Source organism: Myotis daubentonii, chromosome 13 (genome assembly GCF_963259705.1).
Source record: "Myotis daubentonii chromosome 13, mMyoDau2.1, whole genome shotgun sequence".
NCBI lineage: Eukaryota > Metazoa > Chordata > Mammalia > Chiroptera > Vespertilionidae > Myotis > Myotis daubentonii.
In genome coordinates this window covers 33,985,662-33,998,670 of record NC_081852.1, presented here as the reverse complement: position 1 = coordinate 33,998,670, position 13,009 = coordinate 33,985,662, and the positions used below count along the sequence as shown (strand labels likewise).

The following is a 13,009-nucleotide window of genomic DNA, read 5'->3' as shown; positions in this document are numbered from 1 at the left end:
CGTGTGTGTGTGTGTGCGTGCGTGTGTGTATGTGTGTGTGTGTGTGTGTGTGTGTGTGTGTGTGTGTGTGTGTGTTTAATAAAGTATGAGCATTACATATTGGGCTGGTCTATGGATTCTACTTCAGGGACATTTTTCAGAATGCCAATTTGAGAATTATTTCATAGTAAAATACTTGGAAGCAGAATGATTAACATAGTCTTAGTGAATTTATAAAAACCTACATATATGCTAGTCATGATACCAGATATGTAAGTTTTATGTTTTTATTATTATTTTATCTGCTTATTCTTATTTTAACCAATGATATGACTATTAAATATCATGATCAAGCATTTATGATTTGCCTTCATAATGCTAAGAATTCAACAGAAATATTTAGTAAACTCTCTGAGGAATGTATTAGTCCATTTATATATTAGTTGTCCAGAATTCTGGAAATTCTTTAAATATGCTTTAATACAGTAGCCACTAGGTACATTTGACTATTAAACACTTGAAGTGCGGCTATTGTGACTAAAGAACTGACATTTTATTTGGTTTAATTTTTCAAAACCTGCATAGCAAGTGGTAAAGTTAGTATATAAATAATGACAATACTATAAATTATATAAATGTGTATTAAGGTATAGCATGAACTTGACTCTCTGTCTTCAAAATTGATATACGTGCTTAACCATTAAAATATTTCAGGATAACTCTACCCAGCTGGTAGATAAGGTAACTTAGCCCACATATTTCACTTCAGGATAAGATATTTCTTTAATTTTCTAAGAAGTTAAAATTTTCAACTTTAGAATAGAATAAGCTCTAACTACCAGCTCATCTCTTTAGATGATTGGTATGGATTGCATAATGGTAGAGCTTAATTTTGGCATTAGAGAAATGGTAATTATATTTCAACAATATTACTTAAAGGGGAAAAAAAGAACAAAGAAAAGAATAGTTATCAAAGTTTTTCTTTTTAAGCTTTGAACCCCAGAGATTTTATCCATTTAACAAAGCACAGCATAGAAAAAAAAAAAAAAGCACATTCCCCACAAAAGTTAAAATCAGAGTTTGAATCAACTAATCAAAGACATTTCTTTTACATACTGTGAGAAAATTTCAGACTAATGCCAACTCAATAAAGCATTTGGTTGGATAATATCCTTTAACTTATTAACACTGATATTTCCTGAGGAATAAACTTTTTACTGCTAATGCAAACTTTACTGAGGTATAACAGACATGCTATAATGGACAAATATTAAGTATACAGCTACATAAAATTTTGCAATATATACACTTCCATGAGATATTATATTATCAGCATCCCTTCATGACCTTCTAGTTATACCCAACTATCCAGGGAAACCACTATCTTGATTTCTAATACCATTGATTAGTTATGCCTAATTTTAAACTTTATATTGATAGGATCATAATAAAGTTTCTGTCTGACTTCCTTTACTCAATTTTGTGTTGTGATATTCTAAACCTTTATATTTAAAAATAGACCTGTAACACAACAATCACATTTAGAAAAGAAAACGTGGTCACAATATTATCATTGTGATTGTGGGTACATTAAGCTTCTTTGCATAGGTTTTACTGATTAACTTCCAATTTTAATAAAAAAATAATTTTAACTGACAGTATTGTTAATTTATTTAATTATGATTACCACAAGTCACCATATTTTGTCTTATGGATTAAGATGCCTTTTTAAAGCATACTTTGCCTGAAACAAATAATTACTTAATGCAAAGTTTGGTTATGGAATTAATAATTATAACTTAGAAATACCTATTTTATTTTCTTATTTTTCACAGTACATTTGAAGCAATTTGTCAAAAATGAGATACATTTTTAAAAATTATGCTTACTAGACCATTTTTAAAAATATATAAAACTACTGTTAGTATGTTGTTAGTAATGATTCCACTTTAAATTTCCATTTGTTTGAATCAGCTTGATCCTCTTTGCAATCTCAAGATCTCATTTTAGAAAATACTCATTGAGGATGATTGTCAGGATTATTATCATTATTTCAAATATCCTTGTTCTCTCCCAAGTATCCCAATAGTGGAATTCAAGTAAGTTAAACAGCAAATAATAAAAATTTCAATAGGTGCTATACTTATGAGCAAGTTAAAGGATCTTCAAGCTTAATGTTGAGTCTACTCAATTTTCAACCAAAAATGAATTTAATACTAAAACCTAGATATAATATGTGACTGATTAATGTTGGTTATATAGGTTATAATCATACAGTTGATAAGCAAATGTTATTTTTATGAAATAAATTGCAATATATATTTAAATACAAAATGAATCACAAAAATATTGATCACAAAATTAAGAGCACAATTTTAAATCTGGTTGAAGATGTGAAAAACGTGAGTTTTAGCACAGTGTATTATATCTCTTTGTTTCCTACTTTTAATAATTTTAAATTTAAATTTTTGTTTGTTTATTTGCATTCTGTTATATAGAGAGGTAGACTCAATAGACAGATGTGATTTTCAAAAAAATAGATGACTTAGAGTTTCTTGGCCCTGGCAGGATAGTTCTGTTGTTTAGAGCATTGTATTGTCCAGATACCCCAAGGTTGTGGGTACACTAAGGTTGCACATTCAATCTCTGGTCAGGGCATATACAAGAAGCAACCAATGAATGCATAAATAATTGGAATAACTAATCAATGTTTCTCTCTCAAATAAAAATAAATAAATAAATAAAAACTGTTAATTTCTTATAAAATATCTCAAACATAAAAGTGTATAAAAGAGAATAATATAATAAACACTTGTTTACCTAACCCACGCATATCAAGTCTATACATTATGCCATATTTACTTTAGATCTTCTTTTAAAATGGCTTTATGGAAGTATAATTTACATATTATAGATTGAAGCTCTTTAAGATCACTTCTGTATTTTATTCCTCTTCTTCCCAATAGTAACCACGTTCATGATTTCAGTACATATTGTTGCCTTGGACTTTTTCATCATTATTCTGAACACAAATGCATTCATTGTACAAGTGTGTGTACTGTTGAATGTAATATAATGGGTACACACATTTATACATATTGATCTGTATAACTAGTTTGTTTTAACTACTATATAACATCCCATCTCCAGTTGATTGACATGTAGGTTGCTGACAATTTTTATGTGAAAGAAAGCCCCACAATAAGTATCCTCACATCCTGTGTAGACATCTCTAATAGCTGCACAGCCAGTTATAAGGTAGGGGCCAGGATAAAAATATACTCAACCACACTAGACTTGCTCTTGCTTGGTGTGCCACCTCTGTTTCTGTTAACATACTGTGTTCTTGGCTAATGAAATGAAGGCCTTCACACATGGGAGGGGTCTCTCCCAGACCATTCTTAATGACATGGAAAATTTTCATAATTTATTAAGTGGCAACATAAATTTCTACACAGTCTGTATTGTGCGATCATCATTTTTAATGAAAAGATTATACCAAAAAGACCAAGGAACCAGCCTGAAGGGGCTATTCTAACATCAAAATAAACAATAGCCGGAAGAGATCATGATCTATTGAATACAATGGAATGGGTGTGCTAATACAGATTGAATGAATGAATGAGTGAATGAATAAAGAAAAGGCTCTTGCTTACAGCATAATACCAATAAATGTAGAAGGAATTATGGATTCAGGAAAAAAATATCATTTGATAACCACCATAATAATAACCAATTCAGAAAAAAATTGATTCAGGCAAGAGTTACTAGTGAGTGAAAGACTGATGAAGATCAAATATTTACATAGCTTCAAAGTATTTTCCCGCAAAATAACTATTAATTATAAAAGCAAAAGAGTCACTATACAGTGAGAAGCCTAACAGACTCTATTTTAATTCAGTGATCAAAATTAATATTACCAGTAATGGGCCAAGTCATCATCATGTGTCACCTGATCAAATGTCATGAGGACAACACATCATTATCACTTCTGTGATATTTCTGCCAAAGCTGCATAACTGAAATCTAACTATGAAAAAACATCAGACAAACTCAACATCCAAAATGAAGGGCATGTTACAAAATAACTGGCCTTCACCTGAATCTCTCCCATCTCTTCTTCATTTAATGCTTCATCAGCTCTATTTATCTCTGTACTTTCAACCTTTAACTTAACAGACCATAAGACATCTATCTCTTTCTTATTAAAACAAAACTAAACTCTTGTTTTACTCTATACCCACTTCTGTCACTATATCCATAATTTCCATATCTATTTTTCACAGTTTAGTTCCTCAGGATATTTTTCTACATTCACTGCTTCCAATTTCTTATTTCACAATCATCCCTTAACTGCAGCTGGAATTCTGCCACTATCATGCCATTGAACCTATTAAAGTCAGTGGCTGATCTAAGCCAGGGATCTTTAAACCACAATATCCATTTGCATTATTTGTATAATGTTATTGCTGATATAACATCTATTGAACCCTTACAATTTTCCAGGTGCTGTGTTAATTCTTTATATACATTATCTAATGATATCCTTTTATTGAGTAAATTTCATTATTATTTTATAGGTGAGGAAATAGAGTCACAGATAGATTAGTAACTTGCTTATCATCACACAGACAGTTGATAGCACAGTTGGGTAGGTCTCGCCCTAACACCACTGCATTCAATATGTCAGAGTAAGTACCAAGACTAAAACCCCAGTAAACACAACAGTAAATTATAGATTCAGTGTCTTAAGAATTCTTCCCAGATATATAAAGGAGATAAAAATCTCTATATATAAAAGCCTAAGTGACCGTCTAACCATCTGACCATCTGACCATCCGGTAGCTATGATGCGCACTAACCACCACAGGGCAGATGCCCAACACATGAGTGGAAACCACAGGCATGGAAACATGGAGCAGACTGATGGATCTCAGAGGGAAGGGGGGAGGGCAGGAAGAGATTAACCAAAGATCTTATATGCACACTAGAGGCCCGGTGCATGGATTCATGAATCGGTGGGCTCCCTTGGCCTGGTCTGCGCCCTCTCGCACTCTGGGACCCCTTGGGGGATGTCGGACTGTCAGTTTCGGCCTGATCCGTGCAGGTTAGGCCGAGGGAACCCACCAGTGCATGAATCCATGCACTGGGCCTCTAGTGATATAATAAATGTTCAGATCACAAACTAAGTGAAGGCAAAAAAAAAAAAAAATCTTTGCACTGATCCAGAGGCTTTTTTTCTGGGGTAGGTGAATTTAAAATTTAATTTATTAGGTACCGAGTGGCTCAGCGAATAAAAGACAAGGGCCCACTTTGGAAGTGAGTCCAATAAGACTTCCCTGCCCAGAATGCTAAATTCTTATTATGAGGGTGAATGAGAAATGCATCTCTCTCTTCTAGCTGCCACTGCCAAAGCCACCCCAAAACTGCAAAGAAAATTGCCTCACGTAATACTAGATAATTAATGCAGTGGGGAAAACAGCTTCCTTGAGAATCCATAACCAAACACAAGTCCTCATTGTAGTGTTTATCCTTTATGCACACAACACCAATTTACTCAATTCAAGGAGAAACCATAATATTCTGAATTTGTTGACCCAGTAGTCCTAAGTTCTGCCCAAATGAACAGAAAAACCACAATTGTGAGTGTGAGAAAAGTGACCTTTGACTGATAACAGCTGAACCTTCTCACAGAAACAAGTAATTTTTTTCAAAAATGCTATTCCAATCTATGACAAATAATTTTAACAAATAAGTCCCCCAAAAGATATCAAGTCAGAATAAAGTAATTCTCCAAATGAACAAGAAACAAAAATATGAAAACCGTCTGTTGAGATAATGGAAGCAAAGTCATATCCACAAAGGAGTGGACACAGAGTATGAATATGTTCAACATGTTTTCATAAATAATAGTGATCTCAAAAACTATGAATAAAGAATGAGAATAGTTGAACATAAATAAATCTCCTAGAAATGAAAGATATAATTACTAAAGTTTAAAACTCAGATATGAAGTTGTTAGCAGATTAGGCATAGCTGATGAGATAATTAGTGAACTGAATGATAGGGCAAAAGAAATGACAAAGATAAGTTCAAAAGCAATTTTAGACAGAATTTTAGTATGTGTCTAAAAAGAGTTTCAAAAAGAGAGAAGAGAGAATGGAACAGAATTTTCCAAAACTGATAAAAGGGAGCCACACAATCAACTATAAACAGAGTAAATAACAAGTATCCCATACCTAGAACCCACATATCCTGTAGAGCACTGGTTCTCAACCTGTGGGTCGTGACCCCTTTGGGGGTCGAACAACCCTTTCACAGGGGTCGCCTAAGACCATCGGAAAACACATATATAATTACATATTGTTTTTGTGATTAATCACTATGCTTTACTTATGTCAATTTGTAACAATGAAATTGGGGGTCACCACAACATGAGGAACTGTGTTAAAGGGTCACGGCATTAGGAAGGTTGAGAACCACTGATGTAGAGACTGCAGAACATTCCCCTATGCGCAGCCCCAAAGTGGAGTCTTAGAAGTAGTAGACTGACAGTTTACTTCTTAACAGCAACATTAAATGACAGAACTAGATTTTCAAAGTGCAAAGAGAAAAATAACTGCTCATTTAGAATTCTAGAACTAATGAAAATATCTTTCAAAAACAAAAGTGAAATGAACACTTTTTCCGATAATCACTGAGTTATCATATAGGGTGCCCCCACCAAAATGTATACACACAGTTAGAATAATTACAAAGACAGTGCTTATTAAAATTAATTTTCAAAATTGAGCTATCAGCTGTTAAAGTGTGTATACATTTATTTGACACCCTATATATGGAAAGTTCTAAATTGTGTATTTTAAGTGAAAGGAATATGATTCCAGATGGAAGGGCTAAGATTAAGAAAAAAATGAAGAAGAATAGAAAACATTAAATGTACAACTAACTCTCTACAAGCATGAATTTTACAATACAATAATCATATCATTATGTGTGGTTAAAAATAAAGTAAAATACCAACCACAGTAATATATAAATTGAATTGAGAATGACTGGAGTTTAATGTTCTAAGACTCTATATAATGTTCAGGATGGAAAAGACTGATATTTTTAGGTACATGCTAGGTTAAAATTTCTAAGATAACCTATACTTAATAAAACCGAATGTGTAACTATCACATATATTAGGGACACATAGGGTTGAAAAATCCATTACCCTGCCCCCTCAAAAAAACACCAAAACACACACACACAAAAACAACAACAACAACAAAAACAATTTTAAAAGGAGAGAAAAAGAAATGTGGTAAGAAAAGGATAAAGAAAAACCAAATGAAATGATAGGGGTTGAAATCCGTTATATCTGTAATTACAACAAATGTAATTCAATCTTCCAAACAAGGTTAATCAAACTGGATAGAATAAAACCTAGTCTATATATATAAAAGTCTAAGTGACTGAATGGTCACTACGACATGCACTGACCACCAGGGGACAGACGCTTAACGCACAGGATCGGGCTCCCTCCTGTCTGGATCGGGCCTGCGGGGTTGGGCTGAAACCGGCTCTCTGACATCTCCCAAGGGGTCTCGGATTGCGAGAGGGCGCAGGCCAGGCCGAGGGATCCCATTGGTGCATGAATCCATGCACCAGGCATCTAGTTTATTGTATAATATATCATTTCTAAAATAACGTAACTGAAAATGGAAGTCAAATTCATTTATGTTTTCATTTAGAGCTCATTATTCCAAGGTAGACTTTTGTCTTACTCTGTTTTTATTTTAATGGGGTGAAGTAGGGAAAGAACTAATATTTAAAAATGTTTACAATATTAGATGTTAGACCTGTCATATTCTGTGTGTCTAAGAAGAACCAATCTGAAAGGAAACTATTTGCCTAAAATATCATTAGTTAACTTATGCATGAATAAAGCAAAACAAGCATATGGTATTTAAAATCATAAATTATTATGCATATAATCTGAATTGATTCCTTAAAAACTGAAGAAAATTCATTTCATTCTATGAAATGGGAAAACTAATAAAAATTAGAAATATATTCCATCATTTTTTATATTGTAATAAGGGGACATCTAACAAGCTTAGTTAAATGAATGCCTAAAAATTAAAACGGACCCATAATGAAAATGTGAGTCAAATTTGGGATAAAGAACCAATGTCTTTTTCCTTATTCCATTACCTCCTTTATAACAAAAAATTTATAATGGGCTTCTGATACTCAATATTATCTGAAAGAGCTGACCCTGAAATATTTGATTCATTGCCTTTGTGAGGTTTCCTTGGTGAGAAAAATCAGGAAAGTATGTCTACAGTTATTTTAAAAGAAGGAAAGTTAGAAATGAATATTATAATTATACTTGCTGTAATTATATTTTAAAATGAAAGCTAAGACACAGGAAACCACTTACACATTTCTAAGACTTCATCGGAAAATTTTAATGCACACAGGTGCCCAAGATTAAGAGAAAATCACCAAATAATTGCCTCGATCATACAGGGGAGTAGGTGAGCCCATTAAATTTCTAACAGTCTAAATAACTGTTCCCCTCTGTTGCATAAATGAATGCTATGGATGCAGAAATATTAGTGGAATAATTAGTGATGTCCTTGGAATTTTATTATTATTGCTAATATAATGACTAATCATGTATTTCCTCATTGATGCTTTAAAATGAACTCAGAAATTATTTGTTCTAAGCTTTCCTTCATGTGGAAAATATGAAAACTGTGCTCTATTCAATAGACATAGTAACAAAGGAAAACTCATGTATGATTTGAGCCCTCTATATGAAGAGTAAATTAATTTTCAATGTTGATTTTGAATAAAACTGTTAGGGATTTTTACTACAAGCTTAATTATTAAAATGTTTAAGGAATTTATATGTTGCCATAATTTTATAGTTATAAATCCTAAATCCTTCAGCATTTAAAGAAAATTAAGTGACATATTCATTATTTTTAACTCTCTTGTTCTTACTTAGTTACATTACATTCAATCAAGCCAAAAAAATTTCATTCTTTTCTTCTCAACGGAATAATTAGTGATGTCCTAGGAATTTCCAAAGCCAATTAAAGTCCAATAATGGCAACGTTAAATTTAGCTTCTCATTTAGATGCCATTTTAACATTTAACAGCACCAAGGGCTCACTTTGAAATACATATAGTGAAAGTATTTTCTAAAATATATTTCTCTTGATATCAGAGAAGAAAGGGAGAGGGAGAGAGAGTAGGAACATAAATGATGAGAGAATCATTGATCAGCTGCCTCCTGCACACTCCACACTGGGGATCCAGCCCACAACCCAGGAATGTGCCCTGACAGGCTATCCAATCCTGATCTCCTAGTTTATGTGTTAATCAACATTAATTTTCAATGTTAAGGAATTTTCAAACTTATGATCAGAACACCCTTGCCCATCTTCTGTATTCTTTCTGTCTGCTAAGGGTATCATCACATATGGATTGAACTGAGCTAAATTTCTCAGTATCCTCTTCAACTGTTTTATCTCCATCCTCGTTCCCTACTAGCAGTCCATCAGCAAGCCTTCTGTATTCTACCTTTGCACTATTAATTAGTGCAGTGACGATCAAGCTGATGCTACCCAACTTCAGGCTCTCCTGTCTCATTGTTTTACTCCAGCAATTCTTAAAAATGACTGACAGCTCCCTCTTGCCAGAGATTAATGTTAAGACAAGTCCATTGAGTATTATCAATTCGATCCCAGTTTTAATATTCCAACTTCTTGTCTGACATTTATTTCTGTGCCCCCAAAACACATGAGCTAGTGTCTTTTTCTCTGAACAATCTATGTTCTTTAGTAATTCCCATCCATTGCACACTTGGATTCTTCTACCTTAAAATGTTCCTTGTCTGCTGGTCAAATGATGTTCATCTAAATTGTACTGTGGCATGTGTGCACACACACACACAGACACACACATACTCTCTCTCTCTCTCTCACTCTCTCTCTCTCTCTCTGAATATTTATAATATTGACTAAAGCAATCAATCCTTAGTTTCAATGACTACTTTTCTGAAGGCTCTCCTGGCACTCCTAATGAGTGCTGTTTCCATGGCATGTTTTCAGTATCATATTTTACAGATATAGATAGATAGATAGATAGATATAGATATAAATAGATATATAGAGATATATACATATATATGTATTTTTAAACATATATATATACAGATATATATATATATCTATAGATAAATAGATAGATATAGATGTATACAGATATATATTTTGCTATACCATTTACCTTGGCATATAAGATTTATGTGTCTCCACACAATTTTTTTTTATTTTTCATGTTTTTGACTATAGTATCATGCCCAGTAAGTGGTCAAATAATGTATGGCTTAAATGCCAGTAGAAGAAATATTAGAGACCAATATTTATAAGTGACAGATGTGAGATCAATTCTACAACTTATTAGCTATATGAGCTTGGGCAAATAATTCTCTATGGCTTCGTTCCACATCTATAGAATGAGATAAACAGGACATGCTGAATAGGGTGGCTGGGAATATTCACTGATGTGTAAAATGCAGTGCTTGGCACAAAATAATCAATTATTGTTGTGACTATGTTGCTGCCATCTTCTCTGTGAGTACTTTGTAAATGTCTAATCGCTTCCATTTCTTATCACATGTGGTCCATTTAAAGACACTTATCACTTGCTAACTTTTGTACTTCACTGTAAATTCATTTGGGAGCAGGACTATTTCTAATTCATCTTTGTGTTTCATCATCCTCAGTGGCCACTGCTTGCACATGAAATGTAGCTAACAAATCTTTATTGAAAACATTTATTAATGTGTTTTTAATGAATGCTATATATATATTTTTTACTGATAGCAAAGCAAAAGTATCTAATAGGGAATTTTTGTTCTTATCTATAATAATAAAAGCATAATATGCAAATTGACTGAACGACTCAACAGCAGAATGACCGTCTGGACGACCTTCCAAACGACCACGCTATGACACACACTGGCGCCAGGCCAGCCAAGGCGGGTGCAATGCCGTTGGTCGGGGGGCCCCACCATCGCCCCACAATTGCCTCAAAGAGGTTAGGCTCAGGCCACCGTCTGTGCGGTGATTGATCCCGGAGCCCGGGCCAGATGGGCAGGGCCTCCCTCTGCTGGGCAATTGATTGCAGAGCCCCGTAATCAATTGCCCCAAAGAGGGCGGCCAAGGCTACCAGGTCTGCGGTGCTTTGGCGGGTGTGCGGGGCCGGCCAAGGATCGCTCTGCCGAGGGAGGCCCAGGACAGACAAATGATCACACCCCAGGCCTGTCTCCCGCAGAGGGAGGCAACTGGTGGTGGGGGAGGAGAGGTAGCGCCACACAGATGACAAGCAGTGGCAGCGGTGGGGGTGGGACCAGCTGGCGGCAGCCAGGAGAAGGAAAGCCCCAATAGGTCCTGATTGCTGGCCAGGCCTAGGGACCCTACCCAAGGGTTCTGGATTGTGAGAGGGCGCAAACCAGGCTGAGGGACCGCCCCCTGCCATGCATGAATTTCATGCACCAGGCCTCTAGTATTACTAAATAAAATGCTTATCAGAGGTTTAGATATCATTCTTGAAATGTTTTATCAAGAAAGTGCTGAAATATCTAAGAATACACATCAAATAGCTATTATGTATACAACATATGACAAAGACTGCACAGTTTACATGTATTTTAGAATCCCAAAATTTAAAATAGAGAAGACAATTGTATTTTAATATATTGAACTGAACAGGTTATTTAACCTGAGATAAACTGATTTAATATTTTTAAGAATACAACATTTATAAAGCAAAATTAAGCTTGTATTCATTTTAAATTTTAATTATTCTTAATTGTCTCATCTTTTATATTTATTGTCCCTTGGTTTCCAGAGTGACTAGTAAAATCTATTTTAAAAAATTAAATTTAGGATGGCCTGGTGGCCCAGTAGGTCAGACCATCATCCCATGCACCAAAAGATTTCAGGTTTAATCCCAGGTCAGGGGATATGGGAGGCAACTGAATGATGTCTCTCTCTCTCTCTCTCTCTCTCTCTCTCTCTCTATCACTCTTTTTCCCTCCCTCACTCTCCCTTTCCTTTTCCCTTTCCCTCAAATCAATAAGAACATATCCTGGAGTGAGGATTAAAAAATAATAAAAATATTAAATTTCAGTGGAATATATAACGTGCTTTTTAAAAATCCCCTTGAGCATAAACATTTTATAGCTTATTTTTGTTCCCCATTATTGGATTATTTAACACAGTGCGTCCTTCATTTGTTGATAAATTTGTACCACCTTGCTTCATAAACAGATTTAATACCTTTTAACATTACATCTACTTTTACAATTTTAAAGTAGATGTAATGTTAAAAGATAATGGCATTTTTTTGTTATTGCGAAAAGGTCTAGAATATGAATAATGTATAAGAAGTCTGCTTATCCTTCAGTTTCTACGTTTAATAGGAAATCAAGGGAAATAGATAGCAATGCACTTGAAAATTAAAGCTGAATGTTTAATTTTCTATACAGTCTCTCTCACAAAGCTTTATTGCATATCTAATAGGAGCTTAAAAAGTACAAACAAAAAAGCTTCACTGCAGAACAATCAAACAAACGAAAACTAAACTTTTATCATAGCTTTATAAAAGTATATTATGTCAAAGGAAAATAAAATTCAATTTACAAACCTTTTACTTTGGAAAATAAATTGAGAACTTTCAAAACTGTATTGAAAATTAAGTGCTACAATAGAACGTATGATCACAACAGAAAAGCCTTTCATTGTTAATGTGACACTAATTGTAAGGAAGGCTGTGTTTACCAATTGGAATGGTGCTATTTGCACATGGGACAATACAATCTGTCTCCTTGAATATACATACATTGAAAAAGTTGTTCTTCACAATGTCCTTCATTTAAATTGGTGGTGTTTTAGTACTCTCTCTTTCTGTGTGTGTGTGTGTACATATATACATTTATATTTTTCTATTTTATAACAACGTA

At 33.9% G+C, this 13,009-nt stretch overlaps 1 protein-coding gene across 2 annotated transcripts in view; it reads right to left on the bottom strand.

The window, feature by feature from the left end:
* Positions 1-13,009, bottom strand: part of PCDH15 (protocadherin related 15) — a 681,342-nt gene that overhangs the window by 58,339 nt on the left and 609,994 nt on the right. The gene's annotated exons all lie outside the window — the stretch shown is intronic.